This window comes from Poecilia reticulata, chromosome 10 (genome assembly GCF_904066995.2).
Source record: "Poecilia reticulata chromosome 10, P_reticulata-male-v2, whole genome shotgun sequence".
Taxonomy (NCBI): Eukaryota; Metazoa; Chordata; class Actinopteri; order Cyprinodontiformes; family Poeciliidae; genus Poecilia; species Poecilia reticulata.
Genome location: NC_088839.1, coordinates 232,155 through 244,876, shown reverse-complemented (window position 1 = coordinate 244,876; position 12,722 = coordinate 232,155).

The window sequence follows — 12,722 nt, the reverse complement described above, 5'->3', positions numbered from 1 at the left end:
CTGAGCGGGAGGAGACAGCCAGGTGAGGAAAACTGCTCTTATCTATCGATTCAGTATTTTTATCATACAGACATTAGGCTGTTGTTGTTGTGCTATAAGCTAGCTGCTAGCTAACAATTTTGCTAGCAAAGCCAGATAACTAAAAGCTTCTTCCCTGTACCATTAATGATAGCGGTCATTCTTTAGTATTTTTATTTAATAAGGGCACACCGCCCGTCCAAAACCGATCATCTCCATAATGGATATATGTTCGATCTTCTAATTTCCTTTGCTGCATAACGTACATTTCATTTATTCTGACGTTAGGTAAATGTATATTGAAGGAAAATAACACTTAAATAAAAGTTCAACAAGGATATTCATTTAGAATTAAAAATAACTCAGTCTGAATTACCATGATAGATATAATGAATGTAATAAAAGTGCGTCATTAATGAAGGGGAAAAAACTCAACCCAGACTTTAAGTAAGTTTAGGGTCTGGTTCGCAGAGTATGAAGTTAATTTTATTTCCCCAATTATTCAATGGGGGGGGAAAAACTAACCTCAGTTAAGTAAAATACAATTATAATCAAACCTTTTGGAATTGTAATGATTTCTTTTTTAAAAAAACAAATCGTTTTGTTTAAAAAACTTTTTAATGAAATAACTAATTTTTGTCTTGTGAACATAAAAAGTTATTTGCCAAACATAAACTTTTATTTGCACACATCAGAAACCTTTTGTTGTGATTTTGGGCCCTGCCCACGACTCGTGAGAATCACAAGCAAAACTTTGAATCACAAACACCAACTTAGAATATTAAGAAAAGATTTCTGACATGCACAAATAAGTTTGTTTTGCAAAAAAAAAATTCACTTCATGAGAGAAATGTGTGATTTAAATGTTTAAAAAGTTTTTTAAGCAAAACTCAGTAGGCTTTTCTCATGGTGACATACATTAACAATTAAATATTTGCTTTTGTTTTTTTGTTTTTTTCTGCAGTTCCATGTTAAAGTTTGATGCAGCTCTGCTTTCCTGAATGGACCATCTTCATCTCCACTGCAGCAAACAGGCAGCTCTTTTATAGATTACAGTCTCTAAAAGGTTGCATTGTTTATATTTTCAATAGTGTAATTCTGTAAAGACAAAATATGTCTGTGGTCTAGCTCTGATTTACATATCTTGCTAAATTGCGGGTTTGAATATTGCAAAACTTTCCTATAACAAAATAGACCTGCAGAAAAAAATTACTAATAAAATATCTTACATTTGCATAGTTGTATGCTCTATCTAGAGATTCTCCTTACCTTTGATTGTATATCTCACAATTTTGTAATTTATCATTGGTTATTAAACTTTGAAACCTGAGAGGCTTTGTTAATATTCCGTCCTAAAATACGGTCAGATGTGCCCTTTTTTTTTTGAGCACCTACCCCTTTAGTGGTCTCTGCACGGCCCTGCAATGAGGAATGGTACGAAGGAATACATTTTTACTACTACTCTAACAACAAGACTCCATTACAGAAATGTAGAGTTTCAGAGATATTAACACTTACATAATCATTTTTGGAGCTTGAATCGGCAAAGAATCCATGGTAAGAAAGACTGTGGATGTTATCTGCAGTGATGTCAAGATTTTCACACTGTGTAATAATTGTCATGTTGATGTCGAGTTTTCTAACCCAGTGGTCCCCAACCCTCGGTCCGTGGACCAATTGGCACCGGGCTGCGCAAGAAATTATTCAATATTTCCTTTTTATGTATTATTTGAGTCTGGAGGATCTTTTATTTTGAAAATCCTTTAATTCTCTCGGTTACTTGCGCGCCAACACTGAGCCCACAAGCAGCAAAATGAGTAAGAAACAGATCAGATGTCTTTGGAAAGTTTCTTTGCAAAGAGGAAAAGGCCCAGAGAAGAGACAGGAGAATGAATTTATCCCGGACCGGTCGCTGAGTCCCACATTACAAGCCCGCTCTGCGTAACATGCGATGACCGGCTGCTAATGAGGCAATGAAGCTTCAAGCTGCTTCGCCACTTAGAGACCAAGCAGGCTGTGGATATAAGCAACACTTCGGGTGTTATTGTCTCTCATCACTCCCAGATGGGACCCTCTCGTTGCAGAGAAACAAGTTCAGGGCTCCCGTTAGTCATTATCGTGAGTTAAAATTTTCACGAAAGTAAAATGTTTGTTTTTGTGGCGCATCTGTATCTTATTTTGACGGGATATGTAGCGACCAGAATCAGAGAGCGTTTGGGAAGTGGTCGAGAGGAGATGAGTAAAGCTTGTGAGTCTTAAGTCTGGTTTAGATGGCAAGATTTAAGAATCGTCAGCCGATTCTCCAAACCTCTGTGACCACAGAGCTGATAAAAGTCCAACAGGTTAGATCGGTTCGTGTCTCCAGCCACACGGCAGAGGTCAAACGAACCGATTCCAGTCATGAACACCGCGATTCCAGAAGAAACTCCACAAAACCCCCAACATAGCATACGGGAATTTAGAATAACCAAACCCGGATGACGATGTAGAAGCAATAGTGATAGTTTGTGGAGTCATTTTAAGATAAAAGACGTAACAAAAAGAAAAGGCGGTGGATAAAAGACGACGGGAGCAGCCGCTCTATTTGCTGCACTATGATTTGGAGGTGACTGTGTTTTTTCATAGTTAACATTTTTAACTGAATAAACATAAACATATAATAATGACCTTTACATATAATAATAAACATTTCCACATATCATCTCCAATATCCACCGGACTCGCAGTTGCGCGATATGTCAGCTGTTTGGGATTCCCCTCTGTTCTTACGTCACCGCGCTTTCTGATTGGTTACCTGTCACATTCAGTAGGTTGTGTTCTCGTTCCCAGACAGGGAAAACCCCATAAGCTGCAATAAAAAGGCTAAGACAACCCAAACTGGGTATATTCAGGATTTAGCGGGAACACCAACATGCAGAAGCCTTATCTGACGGTTCTGGGCGGTGAACTGTAGTCCTCTGTCAGAAAGTATCTCCTGTGGGATGCCGTGCAATTTGAAAATGTGCTTAACCAGGAGCTGAGCGGTCTGAAGAGCTGTGGGAAGTTTCCTAAGGGGAACAAGATGACAGGCTTTTGAAAATTGATCAATGACCGTGAGTATGGTGGTCATGCGCTTGGACGCAGGTAACCCTGTCACAAAATCTATAGCGATATGTGACCATGGGCGTTTCGGAATAGGCAATGGATGAAGCAGACCTGAGGGAGGCTGATGAGATGATTTATTCCGGGCACAAGCAGGACAGGCTAGGACAAACTCTTTTATGTCTTTATGAAGTGATGGCTACCAGAACCGACGGGAAATTAGGGCCACAGTTCTACTGACTCCAGGATGAGCTGAGAACTTAGTGGTATGCATTCAATGAAGTGATCTAGCCCTCACCGAAGAAGGAACATATGTTCTATTTGGTGGGCCTGTGCCAGGATCTGGTTCGGAGGTCTGTGCTTGTTTAATTAGGTCTTAAACCTCCCAGGTGACTGCGGCTACAGTACAACTAGCAGGTAAAATGGTGGCTGGTGTCTCAGATTCATCAGTGGCGTGAAGACGGGACAGAGCATCCGGTTTTATGTTCTTAGACCCAGGGCGGTATGAAATGGTCAGATTGAATCGAGAAAAGAATAAAGACCAGCGGGACTGACGGGGTTTCGATCTTTTGGCTGATTGAATGTAGGAGAGATTTTTGTGATCAGTCCATACCAAAATGGGATGCTCGGCGCCTTCCAGCCAGTGCCTCCATTCCTCCAACGCCAATTTAATGGCGAGGAGCTCTCTATCACCAACATCGTAGTTCCGTTCAGCTGGGGTGAGTCTGCGGGAGAAAAATGCACAAGGGTGAGTTTTCTGGTCAGATTCTGAGCTCTGAGATAGTACAGCTCCCACCCCCGAGTCAGATGCATCCACCTCCAGGATAAACTGTTTGGAGGGGTCAGGTTGAATGAGGATAGGCGCGTTAGAAAACAGACTCTTGAGTTTCTTGAATGCCGCTTCAGCCTCAGGTGACCAGTGAAATGTTTTCTTAACAGAAGTTAACGGCATCAGAGGAAGGGCCATTTGACTGTAGTTTCTGATGAACCTTCGATAGAAATTGGCAAACCCCAGAAACCTTTGAAGTTGTTTCGAGTTTTCAGGAGTGGGCCAGTCCAAAACCGCTTTGATTTTGTCTTCTGATGGTCTCACCTGCCCACCGTCGAGCACAAATCCCAGAAAAGTAACATATGGGCGATGAAACTCGCATTTCTCAGCTTTGACAAACAGTTTATTTTCCAAAAGTCGCTGAATAACTAAGCGAAGGTGTCTCCGATGTTCGGAGATGGTCCTGGAATAGATCAGGATGTCGTTGAGGTAGACGAATACAAAGACGTTTAAAAAAATCCCTCAACACGTTATTTACTAGCGCCTGGAAACAAGCGGGTGCATTAGACAGACCGAAAGGCATGACTAGATATTCAAAATGTCCCAGGGGTGTCTTCAAAGCCGTTTTCCACTCGTCTCCTTCACGGATTCTAAGGAGGTGGTAAGCGTTTCTTAGGTCTAACTTGGTGAAAACTGTGGCATCCTGAACCGGTTCGAAAGCCAAAGCTAGCAGGGGCAACGGGTATTTGTTTTTGATAGTTATTTGATACAGGGTAATCAATACAGGGTAACAGAGAACCGTCTTTCTTACTTACAAAAAAAACCTGATCCGAGTGGAGAAGAAGATGGTCGGATGATTCCTGCCGCCAGAGACTCGTTGATATAATTCTCCATGGTCTCTCTTTCCGGTTTGGAGATATTATAAAGCCGACTGTTATGCAGTGGCGCTCCGGGGAGAAGATCAATGGCGCAGTCATAGGGGCGGTGCGGAGGGAGAGAAAGAGCACTAAATTTGCTGAACACCGGAGCCAAATCATAATAATCTGGTGGAATGACAGAGAGATCGGGCGGGTCAGCCACCTGACGATTAGCCGGCGACTGACTCGGAGGGGCGGCTGAACGGAGGAAGGAGCAATGACAGGAAATGGACCAGGACTCCACATGTTTCTTAGACCAGTTGATATGTGGATTGTATATATGGTAAGATATATTTGGAGCTTGAACTATAAAAATAGGCAATTGATTCAGTTCTGGTTCCATAACCTTGCAAAAGACTAGCTAACTAGATTTTGCTAGCTAGCTAAATATTTTGCAGGGCTTATCTGTCTAGATAACCAGATAGCTAATTAGCTAGATAGGTAGCTACCCAGAAAGCTAGCTATGCAGTTAGCCTGGTAGCTGGCCAGAAAGCTAACCAGATAGCAGGATAGCAGGATAGATAGCTACATAGTTAGATAGCTAGCTAAATCGCATGTGGGAAGTTCCACAGGGGTTCACCTTTTCTCCATTTTGTTGTTACAGTTTCACTCCAAATTGTATTAAATTAGTCTCTTTCCTCAAATTTCTACACACCAATACCCAATACTGGCAACACATAAAAATTTTTTTGAGTTTTGTGAATACATTAAAAATAGAAAACCAAGAAATTGCGTTTACCTAAATATTCACAGCCTTTGCTAAATACTTTTTGAGTCACCTTTGCAAATCTAAAAAAAACAAAAAACATCTTGCTTGAATAAAAATCAGAAATAAAGTGCTCTAGACTTGCCCTTCTCCTATGGCAGCCCTTGAAACTTCCACTTGTGTCGGTGGGGTTGAAGGGTTTGGCCCGAGCACCAAGCCATATGTTTCTGCCAGCATGAGTCCTTCATTCTGACCACATGAGAACTGCTTCCTCCCCATGCCAAACCCAAGCTGTACTCGCGCTGATCATGCTCAGCACCGCATTTGCATTGATTGATTTGATGGAGAGAGAGTGAAGTGACCTAAAAAGCTCGAATGTCTTACCGTTTTACACTCGTTAAAAATCTCTGTTTCTGTCCTCAGAGAATCGGTTTCATTCACTGAGTGTCATTATAACAACTCTGAGCTTTCCATCTTCCACTATTGAGAAAATAGACTTAAACTCCTGGGAACGATTGGTGAAGCCTCCATGAGAATTGTTTCCATTTAAAATGATCAGTTTTACTTGCCAGTCAAACTTATTAGTTGTATTTTACAGCCAAATATATGAAAACATAGCAAATTTTGTATATAATATTCCACATATATGGCTCAACAGTCAGTGTGGATGCCAAGTTTTCTCTTATACTAACGTTAAATAATATGCAGATTTCAACAGTAGTCTTGATTTTGTTTTACATTTCATATGCCACCGAATAAACTCCTCCTCTCTCAAATTACAACATCTCAAAATCTATTTAAGCAAAATAATATTGAGCTGAGTTCTTAACTTATAATACCACTGGAGTCTAAGAGCAAATACATTTGGGCTTAATAATGTTGACTGAAACATTATGATGTTACTGCTATAGTGACTTGCTCCCCCTGTTGTTTTGCTAATGTTAGCATACCATATTTTTACATCACTGTTTTCATTCTGTCCTGCATCATCTTCTTCTGCTTTGTGTTTCTGCATAATCTGCAAACATCTGCTTATTACACAAACACAACTTGAGGTTAAATATTACCTCCAATTTAAAATATTTAGCTTCAAACAAAATTTTTAGTCATGAGCTAAACATATAGTTTTGAAGCTAAATGTTTTCTTTAGAAACTACATTTAGTTTTAGTTAAATATTTCATTTGGAAACTAAACATCTAGATTGAAGCTTAAACATTGACAAATTAAAAAATAACATGGTGAAAATATGACATGCTACAGAACCCAATTATTATTGTATAACAAACTAAGTATTTAGCTAACAGTTAAATATTTAGCTAATATGCAAATGTCTTTCCTTGATTATACTGAAGATCTTTTTTAAGTGAAAAACACAGAAAGGGAAAAATAGATGATTAGTGGGAAGTCTGGGTTCCATTCATTTTTTTTATTTTTTTTTTCTAATTAAATTTTTTTTAAACCAGACTTGTCAAACATTTATATTTATTAAGTATGAACAACTTGAATACGTAGCTTATTTACATCATAAACTAATTACTGTTTTTAACCAAAGTCACACATTGAGTCTGTTGTGAAGATGTCTATGTCCCTATTATAGATTTCTGCTGTTTTTGCTTATTGTTCACACTTTAATGAGATTCTCAATTTTAAATTAATTTTAAAACTTTACAACTATATCTGGTTTGATCTTTGTTTTCTTTACAGTTGTGTTTTGTGCTATGGTTGATAATTGTACTGCTTAATCACTTGCTGTACATTTAGCAAACATATGTGTGAGGCTAATTACCACCGGCAGCATAAAAACACGATCCACACCGAGTCTGTTTAATGACCTGCAAATGTTATGATAGGATTTCAAGTGAAACATGCAGCGCAAATGTCTCAGACTTTGCAATAAAGGATGCGAAGAAAGTTATGCATTAATAATAGTAATTCTAAGTTCCTACACATTGGTCAACTGCCAGAGTTCTCCTCCTTTATGGAAGGAAGGAAGAAATAAATGTGGGGGAGAGAAAAAAAAATGAAACTACAGAAACTTTATTCTGTCTGTTCAATTGTTTTATTAAGTCACAGTTCCAACTCAGCTCCTCCAGTAGATGGAATTATGACTTGCAAAAGTAGCAAACACTGATGTTCTGAAAGACTTATTAATAATAAGTTTATTATTATTATTATTATTATTATTATTATTATTATTATTATATTTGTATTAATAATATAATATTAACATTATTATTAATAATAATGATAAATATTCATAATAATTATTATTATTATTAGTAGTATTATTAGTATTAATAATAATAATAATATTTATTATTGATGATAATAATAATAATAATAATAATAATAATAATAATGATAAATATTCATAATAATTATTATTATTATTAGTAGTATTATTAGTATTAATAATAATAATAATATTTATTATTGATGATAATAATAATAATAATAATAATAATAATAATAATAATAATAATGATAAATATTCATAATAATTATTATTATTATTAGTAGTATTATTAGTATTAATAATAATAATAATATTTATTATTGATGATAATAATAATAATAATAATAATAATAATAATAATAATAATAATAATATTATTATTATTATTATTATTATTATTATTATTATTTAGTTAGCTTTCTGATTAAGAAAGAACAAATGATTAGGCTGAGCCAATGAAAAAACAGAATCTACAAAGACATTTTTGATGACAAAAATAGAAAAGCACTACAGTGGCCCAGAAGGGTCAACAAAATACAAAGACGTAACGGAATAACATAACGGAAGCTATGCTAAAAGGGAAGTTATGAAAAACTTGCTGGCATAACTTTTGTTTTGGCGTTTGCTGCGTTTGCATTTTTTGATGACAAAGATGGATGGATTATGCATTCATGTGCCACCAGAAAAAGCATAATTGCAAGAAAATTAATGTATAACAGAGCAAAAAATTGTAATGAATCAGATATCTAGAATCTTTCAGACTAAATAAAAAGATCCCATCGATTTGTTTGCTGTTGGTAGGATCTCTGAGCTCAAGTCATTCTGATACAAAACCCCATCCTTAAACAAACACAAGTTTGTGTAGATTAGTTCTTTTTCTTCCTCATTATTGCAAGACCTAAACTCAATATGTAATACTTTTACAGGCTTCGGATAATCTCCAACTCCTGTGTCTTGTTTTCCAAAAACGACTGATTTCACCATGTCGAGCTGTCAGCAGAGCCTCTCTGCGGTATTCGTGAGGTCCTCAGAGACGGCATCTTACAGTGATTGATTAAAACCCTCAGAGCTGTTACCCTGGGTGATGAATGTCAGGAACACCAACCATGCACACACACACGCCCAACTGGCTCTGCGCTAATGGATGGTCGGTAATTCAGAGGAATAATCTGTCCGTGTTTCAGCCATATTGGCAGGTGAGAATGTCAATGCCAATAAGTGATCGACAAACCTTATCGATGTGCGAGAAGTTGCTTTCCTCTGAAGTCTCTGAGGAAAGCAGAGGTGTTGACTTTTATTGGACTTGCTGCAATCACTGTATAATTTCTTTGTATCCCTCTAATGATCCGGTTTCATGTAGATCCCTTTTTACCTGAGAAGTTTAATTTTACAACATGTTTCTGTCGCCTCTTAGCACACACATAGAAAGTACTGGCAGGAGTCTCTTTGGAACTGAGGCAAATTAAACGTGTGTAGACAAATATACTATCCGAGGAAATGTTTGATTTTTAACCCAAAAAAATCAGCAGGGAAAAGAAAGTACACCCATATTAATACTGTACATAAATACTGAGGAATTTAACAATATTTTATTCTTCACTGATGTTTTGATAATATTTGCCATTTTAGGGTTAGGGGTATCAGACATTATCATAACATTGTCTTGATGTGTGTTTTGAGCCTTTTGGCATTTGGGTTTCATTGGAATTTTTTTTTGTAAGAAAATAGAAAAATACCAAAGTTAAAAAAATAAAACTCAAGACTTTTTACTGTAATGTGTAACATAATTTTGTTTTTAGAGCTGATATTCTGAAAGTGGTATCAAAAAAGTGATCATAATCAGATGAAAAGTATTTTACATGATCACTTTTTCCTAAATAAAGCTTGACTTGATCCATTTTGTGGGCAGTGAACATGTTTTAGGGCATTTGGAAATTGTCCACTGGTGGATTCCCTCTGACCCCAGAGTGCAAGCAGACCAAAAGCTAATTTCGCCTGCATCCTGTCAACATTTATCTGGGTTACTTCAGTCACAGCCATAAGTCTTGGCAGCAGGACAAATTTTGGGTTTAACACACTCAGACATTTGAGTTTGCATTTGATGAATTTTCTCTCCTGCTTCGAACACCAAGTACATGAATAGGAAGTTCATGAACCATAGCCTCTTTTTAACCTCACTGATTTGCATCACTGTTCAGTAATAGTCATTTGTGAATTATTTTCACAATATGGATTCTTCAAATGATTCTGTTTTCATTTCATTAGTTACGGTAAGTCTCTCTTACATTGCTACTTTGTCTCTAATCTTAGCCAACCTTACTGCATAAAGAACATGGTTTATTCCTTTACTTCCAACCAATTTTAATACAAGAAAAAAATTTTAGCAGTTCATGACTAATATTTTTGGACCCTCTGACAAACATTGCAGTCAGATAAAATGTGAATGTGCTTTCGGTATCTTATTAAATCTGATTCTCACTTCACGGACGCCTCTTGTTTTGGTTTCAAAACAATGTTCGTTGGATTAAATGAGAGCTACAAGTGTGATGTTAAGCGTTTCAGCTTGAAGCTTTACAAACATGTGCCTCTCACTTCAATTAGAATTGTGTGTTTTAAATTATGCTGATAGACAAAAGCTATTGAAATACTTTGAAGCGCATTAACACCCAATTTTGTTTTTGAACTTTGACAGAGTACTCAAAACAACTGAAATCCATTAATCCTAACTGGTTGGAACAGAAAACAAAAAAAGCAGACATATGCAAATATAAAAAGTGACTTTTCTTTCTATGAAGAACACAGAGTCAGAGGTTTTAGAAGCTTTTATAGGCCATACAGTTAAGACCAAAGTTGTTAATATCCCTGATGGACTTAGATATACTTCTTTTCATTCAATCAAGAGGTTTTTTCTGAAAGTGCATCAGATCTATCCAAACATAATGCAGAATAACTATCAACTTTGAATTAAAAATTATTTTCACATACATTTTAAATTAAAACCAAATATGTACCCCTCTTCCTCTACAAACCAGATCATGGCTGTGGGGTTGTGTTGGTATCAGCCATCCCGTCCACAATGAGATGTCACTCAACTGTAATGGAAAACTAAGAGTGTTAGACAGACACAACCCAAATAAAACAGGGACGAATGAAAAACGGGGAAAGCTACTACAAGTCAAACTCCCCACACCAATGCAGGCAAATGCTGGAACATGAATTAACATTACCAAAGAATAAATAAAACAAAATACTGGACCATTAACTTTACTCTTGAGCTGAAGCCATTCAGTCACTGTTAGTTTTGTTGTTGTTGCTGAATATGCTTCATAAAAACTGTTGGTAGAACGCTGGAGTGTTTAAAACGATATTTGTATTTTCTCCTAGTAGTCGATGTGTACCTCAACTGAGGCTTTTGGTTTGGCCTATGGCATGGCTTTGATGTTTCTGGTAGCAGGACTACCACTGGATACTTATCCTAAATACAAAACAACTTTTCAATCCAATGTTCCACAATATTACTGATGACCAGGATTATACTAGGCAGGTCATATACCCAAAGGACACACAGGTACAACAGCCACAAATTAAAAGTTGTAAGGAGATGACCAGCTATGTAATGTAAAAATATGGCAGTAAATGTCCTGGAATTGGTAACAATTGGGCGGGTTAGGATGCGCTGCAGTTCGACGCAACAAAGCTCACTGGAAATGGCCTGCACTGTAAACAACCACCCTCCACTGTGAAGAGAGAAGTGCTGAGCTTCAACAACATGGTTGTTAATGTCAATTCAATACCTGGAAGTGAGGCCAACACTGATTGAACCACTTCATTCACTTCCTCTGCTGTCATTGCTAAAACAACAGATAGTCTACAATTATAAAATAGCATAGAAAATTGATGTCATCGTTGACAACTTTGCCTTCTGCTCTCTGTTTGGCCCAGTAGAAATTCTACCAGAAAAAAGTCAAACAGAATTACGTAGGATGACAATGACCAGTCCACCGTAGAGTCTGAAAGTGCTAAAGACACCAAGGTTGCTCTATTAGTCTTACTTTACATTTTGACCAGTTTCCAACAGCATTCAGTTTGTGAGCAATGATCTCAATGTCCAATCATCCCCAGGGTCTGAGAAGGGGATATTAACCCAAACATGTTTCATGATGGGTTGTTTAGAGCTCAAGATATAAACTTAATCTACAAACCAAACTGAATGTTTTTTCCCATAGATTGGAGCAGGACATGGATCCAGGACAAGGTTAATTGCACAGATGGCCAAATCTTGGCTCTGTTTCCTCCTGATCCAGCTGCCACCCCTTAGATGGTGGTGATACCACCTGCTCAATGATCACCTCAGCACTGAGGACTCCATGCTTCTAACAGGAAGGAGCTTTTCACTTAAAAAGTATCAAAAATAAGTTAAATTGTGTAAGCTGCCATCAAGTTTTTACAAAATGGATATTGTGTGAATCTAACTTATGTTACATTAATTCTACAGTAATTGAGTCATATCTTCACCTTTGAGTATTATGTCTGACATATTTAATGCTTAGATTACAGGATAGTGTGCAGCAAGTTTCATCATCTTTCAATGAAGCTGCTTTGCACTTTATCCTTACTGGACACCAGCAAAAAAGGGAGGACAGAAAAATATTCTGTTTGTTTTTTTTTTGTTTGTTTTGTTTTTCACTTATTATGTTTTTGTTTTTCAATGAATAAGATGGTGTCCAAAAATGTTTTGAAAGTGAAAACTCCTCCGAGTTCCTCCCTGGCTCCTCCCAGTAACTCCTCGGCTCCTCCTAGTGACTTTCCTGAGCCCTCTGCCGGCCCACTTCGGTCCCAGCAACTCCGACGCCCCCTCCCAAGGCCACGCCTCCTCCTCTGCCGATGCCCGCCGGACCCCCCACAAGAGGCCCGCTTCCTGCACCGCTGACGTCGCCCGCCGGACCCACCTCCTGGGGTTCGCCCCCTGTGCCATCACTGCCTGCAGGACCTCC